The sequence below is a fragment of the Moschus berezovskii genome, chromosome 2 (assembly GCF_049115385.1).
Source record: "Moschus berezovskii isolate FMDL1 chromosome 2, NW_MosBer_1.0, whole genome shotgun sequence".
NCBI classification, from domain to species: Eukaryota; Metazoa; Chordata; class Mammalia; order Artiodactyla; family Moschidae; genus Moschus; species Moschus berezovskii.
The window spans coordinates 17,481,015-17,491,524 of record NC_142461.1 but is presented as its reverse complement, the minus strand read 5'-3'; positions in this window follow the sequence as shown (position 1 = coordinate 17,491,524).

Here is a 10,510-nt window from a genome sequence, read left to right as displayed (position 1 = left end):
ACAAACAACAGACATGTATTTCTTAAGTTCGGAAGGCTAGAAATCTGAAGTCAGGGTGCCAGCCAGGTCAGTTCTGGTGAGGGCCCTCATATAGGTTACAGATGGCCACCCTCTCCCTGTGTCCCCACGTGGCAGAAAGAGGGGGAGTGAGTTCTCTGGGGGTCTCTCTTATCAGTATTAGAGCAGGAATCCCATTGGTGAACACTCCACCCTTGTGACTAATCACCTCCCAGCTCCTAATACCATCACATAGGGGTTGGGACTTTGACATACGAATTCTGCAGGGACACAGACATACCATCCTGCACTTGTGAAAGTCAGAGGTTTAATAACTGTCTCAGTCAAAGGATCTGTCCATTTAAATATTACTGTATTTTGAACACGTGAAAGAAAAAAAGTCAAGTTCATACAGGAGTTTCAGTGAAATTGCATTTCCTGTTTCTTTCATCTTCTTATCTGTGTGTGGGGGTGAGGAGGAGTAAGACCCTTCTTTTAGATTTTCTATGGTAATGAAACAAGTCCATATTTATGGACCTAGGAGCATGCCAAGTATATGGTAGGCCCTCAATAAGTGCTTGCTGGGAAAAACCATCAAGTGTCACATTTTTGGCAGTGTCCTTCAGAATTACACTGCCTTACCTTGATTCATCACGCAGGGTGATAGATAAAAACAAGTTCACTTCAGTGTCATTTGCTGTGCCAGGAACTTCCCAGCACCTGCCCTGCCCAAGGCCACCGTGATTTGTAATCAACACTATAGCTGTTGGTTGTTGAGCACTGCTGGGCTGCCAGTCTTGGGGTGGAGGCAATAGATGCATCAGTTCATTTGATCCTCATAATAGCCCTGTGAGGTCAAGACTGAAATAACAGTAAAATTGAGTGGTTGAGAGCTTTCACTCTACAGTTCAGGACACCCAGTGGAAACGCAAACTTGACCTCAGCTTCCAGCCTAGGTTTAGAAGGACACAGAAGACTTTATTCCTGTGGTAAGAAGAAGGAAAACAAGCAAAATGAAGTAATATGTTTCTATGAAGCTAGCAAAAAGTGGTGGACACAGGAAACCTTGATGAACTAAACTCCTGAGAGGACTGAGGCTTTTGTAGATGAATGGGAAACTGAGGCACCTTCCATAACTTGATCCGGGTAAGAGCAATCCTGCCATTGATAGAGAGACTTTGCCAAGGTGAGGAAAATCAACCAGACCCTGGAAAACAGAGTGAGTTTGTGGTACAGATTGGAGTCTGGGAAAGCACCAAACACAAGGACAGATCACTTGGCCCAGAAACTTCCTCCTCTGAATTTTGCCAGGGAAACAGCAATAGGGAGGAGGTTGGTAAGCAGAAGGAAACAGCGCAATCTCAAACATTCTTATGGTGATTGGATTCTGGGGCTCTGCCAGAGCTGAACCCAATGATGCACCAAAAATATCTGAAGTTGAAGCCAAATACCTACCAGTTCAAAAGATAAAATCAAATTTGGTGGGCCAGGAGACTGTGTGTTGGGCTAACCACAGAGAACATGGTTGAATTAAAACTGCAGCCTAGTCAAAGCTCATCCTGTTCCAGGAGAAATCTGAACACCCCCACACCAGGTGGAAGAAAGGGCTTACAGTCAACATGAGTGTGTATGTGACAATATTATTCTACACATTCAAGAATCTCAGTGAATACCAAGTAAGTTAAACACAAAGAGATTCACATAGTAGGGCCTCAATTATGTTGAAACCACCAAGAGAAAATCTTAAAACAACAAGAGGAAAACAACTTATCAGTAAAGGCAAGCAGAAGTATAATGTGGCTGACTTCTCTCATCTGAAAGGATGGAAGTAGGGGCAGTGGAATGACACATTCAGAGTGCTGAAGAAAAAACTGTCAACCAGGAATTCTGTATCCAGTAAAATATCTCCTCAAAAATGAAGTAAAATAAAGACGTTTCAGATAAAGACTGAGAGACTTTTTTGCTAACAGACCTGCCTTACAAGAAATACAGAGAAAGTCCTCTGGGGGAAAGGAAATGACTCTAGATGTTAACTTAAATCCATGGGAAGAAGTAAAGAGAAACAGAAAGGGTAAATATGTAAGTTTATGTAACAGATAAATGAATTTTTCTTAGTTCTTCTCTTAACTTACAAAAAGCATAAGTTTGCATAAAGTAATAAGTATGACACTATAACGTTGTGCTTATAACATAGATACATATGGATAGATAGTAGATAGATAGATAGAATGGTTTGTTATCTGTGATAATAATAGGACAGAGGAGAGGGAGATGGAATCAGATTAGATTGAAACAAATTTTCTGTGTTTTACCAGAACTGAATTAGACTCAATCTGAAGTAAATTGTGGTAAAATGCATACTGTAATACCTAATGCAATGACTGTGGGAGGAAAAGAACTTGGAAGGTCATTTAAAAATCAACAAAAGAATTGAAAGGATATTCTAAAAATATGTATTTAACACAAAAGAAGGCAGTAATGAGAAACAGAGGGGGGAAAAGGCCTACAGAAACCAAATAGCCAAATGGCAAATATAAATCCAGACATATTAATAATTACACTAAATGTAAATGGTTTGAACATCCCAATCAAAAGGCAGATATTGTCTGACTGGATGTAAAAGCAATATCCAGCTAGATTCTACTTACAGAAGACACACCTTAGATTCAAAGACATGAATAGATTGGAAGTAAAAGGATGGAGAAAGATAAACCATGCAAACAGTTAACATAAATTTACCACGTCACCAAGAAATTTCACCCCAAAGAATCTTCCCAAGACAAGTAAAAACATATGCCCATAAAAAACCATAGACCTGAATGTTCATAGAAGTATCATTCATAGTAATAAAAACCTTGAAACAATCCAAAAATCCAAAGACTAATGGAAATATAAACAAAACGTAATAGACTCATACAATGAAATACTATTCAGCAGTTCAGAAGTAGTGATATAAGCTACAACATGGATGAACCTGAAAAGCATTACGTGAGTGGAAAGAACCCAGACAAAAGACTACTTTTATATGATTCCATTTATATGCCATGTCCCAAATTTATGAGACAGAAAGCAGATCAGAAGGTGTTTAAGGGTGAGGGTGGGAGCAAGAATGAATTGCAAATAGGCATGAAGGCACATTTTAAAGTGATCGCAATGTTCTGACATTAGATTGTGAAGATAGTTGCTCAGTTCTACAGATCTACTAAAAATAATTGAATTGAAAAAAGTATACATTTAACAACCAAAAAAAGTCATATGACAGGATATTTTGCTTCTATTCATCTGCTTTAATGTTTGGAAACACTTTCAAATACAAATAAAAGTTGTATTTTTTTTCTATTGCCTAAAATCCATTGAGAAATAAAGTAATAATTGATAGTGTACTTTTTCTAGTACAAAGTAATAAAATACTGCTGTAATATTGAAATAAAGAAGAATAATTTGTATTATACAAAAAATTAATGAAGGTGAAATAAAGATAGTTCCAGAAAAATTACAGCTGAGAGAATTCATAGACTGCAAACTTGCTGTGCTAAAGGGAGTTCGTTAGGCTGAAGAGAAATGATACCAGATGGAAAGACAGAGCTAATAGGAAGGAACGAAAAATGCCAGAAATGCAAATACATGGGTAAACAGAGAAGACTATTTTCTCCTTTCCTAATTTCTTTCAAAAGCAGTTGACTTTTTTAATGCAAAAGTGATAATATACCGTGTGGTTTATAACATACACAGAAGCATGGTGTGACCCAGGTGAGAGACAAAAGGGGACTGATTATACTGTTATGAGTTTCTTGTGTTATACAGATGTGTCTTAATTAAGCATACACTGTAAGAATACATGGGCTTCCCTTGTGACTCAGCTGGTAAAGAATCTGCCTGCAATGCAGGAGACCTGGGTTTGATCCCTGAGTTGGGAAGATCCTCCTGGAGAAGGGAAAGGCTACCCACTCCAGTATTATGGCCTGGAGAATTTCATGGAATGTATAGAATACATGCTTTGTTTAATCTATGAAGCAACCACTAAAAAATTCAAAAAAATGAAAATTAAGAAAGTAGAGCAGCAAAATCAATAAAAAAGATAAAACAGAATACTACAACACACCCAGTTCATTCAAAAGAAGACAGAAAAAGAGAAACCAGGAACAAAGATCAGAGAGGATAAATAGAAAACAAAAAACAAGTTAATGGACTGAAACTCAACCATATCAATACTTACATTAAATGTATTAATACACTGCATAAAATTAATAATTAATTTCCAGGCTGCAGGGAAAAGCAAGACCTAATGGCATGGTGTTTATAATAGGTGCACTCTAAATATAAAGATGCAGATAAGCTAAAAGTGAATGGATTAAAAAAATATATGATGCAAGCACTAGTTACCAGAAAGTTGATGTAACTATATAGACATCAATAAAGCAGACTTTGAGACAAGAAGCATTACCAGAGATGAAGAAGGAAATTTCTTAATAATAAAAAGCTCAATTCATCAAGATGACTAACAATCCTAAAATGTGTCTGTACCTTGGACTTCCCTGGCAGTCCAATGGTTGAGAATCCACCTGCCATTGAGGAGCACATGGATTTGAGCCCCAATCTGGGAAGATTCCACTTGTCACAAAGCGACTAAGCCCAAGAGCCACAGCGACTGAAACCCGCACACCTAGAACCTGTGCTGCATAAGAGAAGCCACCGCAAGGCAGCCAGAGGAGCCCCCACTGGCCCCAAATAGATACAGACTCAGAGCAGCCAAAAATAAATAAATAAATATAATTTTCAATTCAGTTGCTCAGTCGTGTCCGACTCTGAGACCCCATGAACCGCAGCACGCCAGGCCTCCCAGTCTATCACCAACTCCCGGAGTCCACCCGAACTCACGTCCATCGAGTCAGTGATGCCATCCAACCATCTCATCCTCTGTTGGTCCCTTCTCCTCCTGCCCTCAATCTTTCCCAGCCTCAGAGTCTTTTCAAATCAGTCAGCTCTTCGCATCAGGTGGCCAAAGTATTGGAGTTTCAGCTTCGACATCAGTCTTTCCAATGAACACCCAGGACTGATCTCCTTTAGGATGGACTGGTTGGATCTCTTTGCAGCCCAAGGGACTCTCAAGAGTCTTCTCCAACACCACAGTTCAAAAGCATCAATTCTTCGGTGCTCAGCTTTCTTTATAGTCCAACTCTCACATCCATACATGACCGCTGGAAAAACCATAGCCTTGACTAGACGGACCTTTGATGACAAAGTAATGTCTCTGCTTTTTAATGTGCTGTCTAGGTTGGTCGTAACTTTCCTTCCAAGGAATAAGCGTCTTTTAATTTCATGGCTGCAGTCATCATCTGCAATGATTTTGGAGCCCAGAAAAATAAAGTCAGCCACTGTTCCCACTGTTTCCCCATCTATTTCCCATGAAGTGATGGGACCGGATGCCATGATCTTAGTTTTCTGAATGTTGAGCTTTAAGCCAACTTTTTCACTTTCCTCTCTCACTTTCATCAAGAGGCTCTTGAGTTCTTCTTCACTTTCTGCCATAAGGGTGGTGTCATCTGCATATCTGAGGCTATTGATGTTTCTCCCAGCAATCTTGACTCCAGCTTGGGCTTCCTCCAGCCCAGCGTTTCTCATGATGTACTCTGCATATAAGTTAAATAAGCAGGGTGACAATACACAGCCTTGACATACTCCTTTTCCTATTTGGAACCAGTCTGTTGTTCCACGTCCAGTTCTAACTGTTGCTTCCTGACCTGCATACAGGTTTCTCAAGAGGCAGGCCAGATGGTCTGGTAATACACAAATATGTCCATACCTAATTACAGAGTTTCAAAATACATGTGAAAAAAATTGATAGAACTAAGTGGGAGATAGTTAAATCCACAATTATGGGATAGGCAACTCCTCTGTGGTAAGACTGCCTCCAAGGATGGCCACCACCATTTCCTCCATCTTCCAACCACATGCCATGTATTCTTACGCAGGATGGAGCTGTTTTCTGGCTCCTTCGGTCCGGACTGCCCTTGTGACTTGCTTTGGCCAACTGAATTTAGCAAAAGTCCCATGATGCCAGTCCCAGCCCGAGTCCTTAAGGGGTGTGAATTCTCTTTCCCTCTCTTGGCTAGACTATGGGCTACTGAGAGACCAGGCACTGACAGGGAGGCTCGTGGAGGAGAGCTGTTGCATCTTAGCCAACTCCCAGCACCAAGACTCCAGACACGTGGGTGTTCCAGGTGGTGGCAAAGGTGCAAGCGACACTGGCTGACCCCTCAGCAAGAACCGCCCTGTGGACCCACAGGACAGTGGGGAATGATGAGTTGTTTTAAGCCATGACGTTTTGGGGTAGTTTGTTATGCAGCAATCCATCTTTGAAACACACGTTTCTCAGGATTTGGTGGAACCAGCAGACAAAAGCCAGTGAAGATGGCAGTTTTGCCACTCAAGGACAGTGTCCTGTGTGCCCACTTCCCCACCCCCACCCTTCGCTGCAGCTGCCCAGCCCAAGGGAGGGGTCATCGGAAGTCCTCAGAGAGGACCAGTGACATCTGAGGGATGGAAACAAGAGATGATGAAGAGCAACATGTCCCACTGGCTGAGATCCTGGAGCTCTTACTGCAGCCGTTCTTCCTGGGCGAGAATGTGAGCTTTGGGCAAGGTGTGGGAGGGGTGATGGTGCACCAATACATGCAGCTTTGACGGAGCTGCTGATTTACTCCTCTGTGAAAACTTCACAGTGGTCAAAAACTAGCTTGATCAGAAAAAATGGTCCCAGTCCTGCTGAGGAGGAAGTGTCCACACTCACCAGAGCTCCCTGGACTGGGGATTTTTTTTTCATGTGTTTTCTGTTGTTTAGTGGATGGTGAAGTGCCACGATCCACAGAAAACAAGAAATGGATCCAAACTCATCAAATCATATATATTAAATGTCCATGTCTTTGTGTGTGCTGAGTCATGTCAGACTCTTTGCAACCCCATGGAGACTCATCTGTCCTTAGGATTCTCCAGACAAGAATACTAGAGTGGGTTGCCATTTCCTCCTCCAGGGGATCTTCCTGACCCAGGGATTGAACCCAGGTCTTCTGTGCATCTCCTGCATTGACAGGTGGATTCTTGACCACTGAGCCATCAGGGAAGCCCCATTAAATGCCCATAAGTTTTTGTATATATTTGATGTACAAATATACATTTGTCTATATTTGATATACAAGTATATATTTGATGATATTCTTCAATAAAGCTGTGAAGAAGGGGGAGGAAGAAGGTAAGGAGTAGAAGAAATGGGTAACTATACCTGCTCCTACCCCATATCCTGGTTACGGAAATCTACAATCTTCCTAGGGATGATGACTTCAGGAAGAGACATAAATGGCTGTTAAAAGAGTAGTTGACATCTCAGAGGCAGATGAAAGACACATGGCTCTTCAAGAAGGTACAGGCCAACCTGAGCAAGGAAGGCATGATTTTTGACTTTACCTACAATGAGATGTTTGATGAGGAAGAAGCCCTGACGGGCAATGGCCAGGGGCTGGGGGGAGATGAGTGGTAGGAGGTTTGGGCCATGGCAGCCACGGGCTGCTTCTTGGACCGTGGCAGCCTTGAAGGAGCGAGCACCCGGCTAAGCCCTGCACACCTCAGCAGACACGCAGCCAGCCCTGAGGCACGTGAGCAAACACAGCCAACGTCAGCAGGGCTATTCAGCCCATCTCAGCATCAGCCAGCTTCCAACAGACACCGAGACCCATAAGAGAATAAGGCAGAGGCCTGCAGATCGGTCAACCTCCAGCTGACCCTAAGATGAAGGAGGGAGCCCAACTGAGGTCAGCAGAGCTGTCAGCCAAGTTCAGCCCGAATTAGTCAACCCCAACCAACCTGCAAACTCTTTAACAACATCAAGCTGCTCATCAAGCTGGACAAGGCCCGGATGACCAGGGCAATGCATTTGGAGCAAAGACAGTTTTTTCGACCAATGGTGATGAAACAACTAGACAATCACAGGCAAAAGGAAAGGAGGGAGGGATGAAGTGGGGAGGAAAGGACAGAGGGAGAAAGAAAGAAAGATCAAAACACAGATATTTCACTCTTCGCAAAAATTAACTCAAAATAGACCACAGACTTAAACGTAAAATACAAAATTATAAAGTTCCTAGAAGATAATATAGAGAAAAACTTAGATGATGACCTTTCAGATATAGTATAGTATGGTACAGTGATGACCTTTTAGATACTCCATCGAAGGCATAACCCATGAAAGAAATTATTGATAAGCTGGACTTTATTAAAATTAAAAGCTTCTGCTCTATAAAAGACAGTATCAAGAAAATGAAAAGTCAAGCCACAGACTGCAAGAAAATATTTCCAAAATATACATCTGACAAAATACTATTATCTAAAATATTTTTTAAAAAAATACAAAGAACTCTTAAATTCAAAAGTAAGAAAGCAAACACCATGATTTAAAAATGGGTGAAAGACCTTAAAGGCACATCATCAAAGAAGACATCCAGATGCAAAATAAGCATATGTGAAGATGCTCCACATCATATATCATCAGAGAAGCACAAACTAAAACAACAGCATGATACCGCTACACACCTATTCTCATGGCCACGATTTTTAGGGCAGGAACAGTACTCTGTGTGATACTATAATGATGGATGCAGGTTATGATACATTCTCTAGACCCAAAGAACTTACAACACCAAGAGTGAATCCCAACATAAACTCTGGACTTGGGGTGATGACGCTGTGTCAGTGTAGGTTTATCAGATGGAACAAATGTACTGCTCTGATGGGAGATGTGGATCATGGGGAAGGCTATGCACTCCAGGGGATGGTGAAGGACAGAGAAGCATGGCGTGCTGCAGTCCATGGGGGTCACAAAAAGTCGGACACAACTTAACGACTATACAGCAACAAGATGCATGTGTGGAGTCAAGGGGCCATCCTGGAAATCTCCATACCTTTCACTCAATTTTGCTATGAATCTAGTCTGCTCTAGAAAATTAACTCAGAAAAGAAACTGGAGGACATGAACAAAACCTGGAAACTGCCAGCTCTTTACTTGGGTTTGAAACAGAGGCTTTTAGAAAAGGACACACCAAAGAGAAATCTAAATATCCAGACAAGTTGAGCTGATGGCTAGCATTATAAGAAACATTCAGTCTTTAGAAGATTCATTAAAACATCCAATATCAAGTACCTGCAACTGAAGCAGCCTTCAAAATACATCAGGAGAAAAAAAAAAAGGATAGCTTCAAATATGCTAAAAGATGATTCAGATGAAAATGATCTTTAGGGATGCCTGAAGCTGCTTTCACAAGAAGCCAAAGAAGGGAAAAGGCAAGTTGGTAATGTTAGAAAATTCTGAAGAAAATCAGATCAAGCCTCAAAAGTGGCTGCCTACTACAAAAGGAGTAATTGTGTGTCATTCTTGGAAAAAGACAACATGGACAGTGGGAGTTTGGAATCGGTTATAAGGAATGCACTAGAAAATGGAGATCTTCTTAGAAGGTCTTAGAAAGTAGATCAAAAGGACTTTTGAAGAAACTTCTTGATGTCACTCAACTAAAGGGTTATTTTTAAAACACTGTACAAGAGATAGAATGTACACTCAATTCTCTGAGGAAGATGAAATAATCAGTGTCCTCATATTTGAAGTCTTCAAACTGAGAAAGTTTCATTGAAGTTAGAAAATCACAAAAAGGGAGAGGCAATAGCATCAGGAGAGATTTTAAATCCTTCCTGAATTACAGCAAGAAAAATAAACGAATGTTTGCCAAATATCCGATCTAGAGAGGATTTGCCCTTTAATGTTATAGGAGAATCTTTCCAAAGCAGATGGTAAGATCAGCGGAGCTGGATACCTACAGAGCACAAGCCAAAATTCCATCAGAAAAATTCAAAAGACTCATGGGCTGTTACGGAAGCCAGCTTACTTCCCACGAGAAAAATAAAGCTCATGATAAAGGAGCTGAGAGCTCTCTTGGCTGAAAGAAACCTTGAGAACATAAGAAGAGCACTTCATACATCAGATAAAAAATATTAAGGAAGAATTTTAATATTTCAAAGAATATTCTATGTCCCTGATGTTCCAAATCAGGGACACTTGGCAGAGTCCCAGAGGACCACGAGAGGGGGTTGCCAGATGTAGTACAGGATGCCTGTTGCTGTTCAGTCGCTCAGTCGTGTCTGACTCTTTGTAACCCCATCCCTGTCCTTCACCATCTCCTGGAGCCTACATGCGTGCTAAGTTTCTTCAGTCATGTTTGACTCTTTGCAACCCCATGGATTGTAGCCCTCCAGGCTCCTCTGTCCATGGGATTCTCCAGGCAAGAATACTGGGGTGGGTTGCCATGCCCTCCTCCAGGGGATCTTCCCGACCCAGGGATCGAACCGGCGTCTCCTGCAGTTCCTGCACTGTAGATGGATTCTTTACCATTGAGCCACTGGGGAAGCCCCAGTGGATGCCTAGAAACTGACAAATATCACCCCAACCAGGTGATCAAGGTCAACAGCAACAGTGATA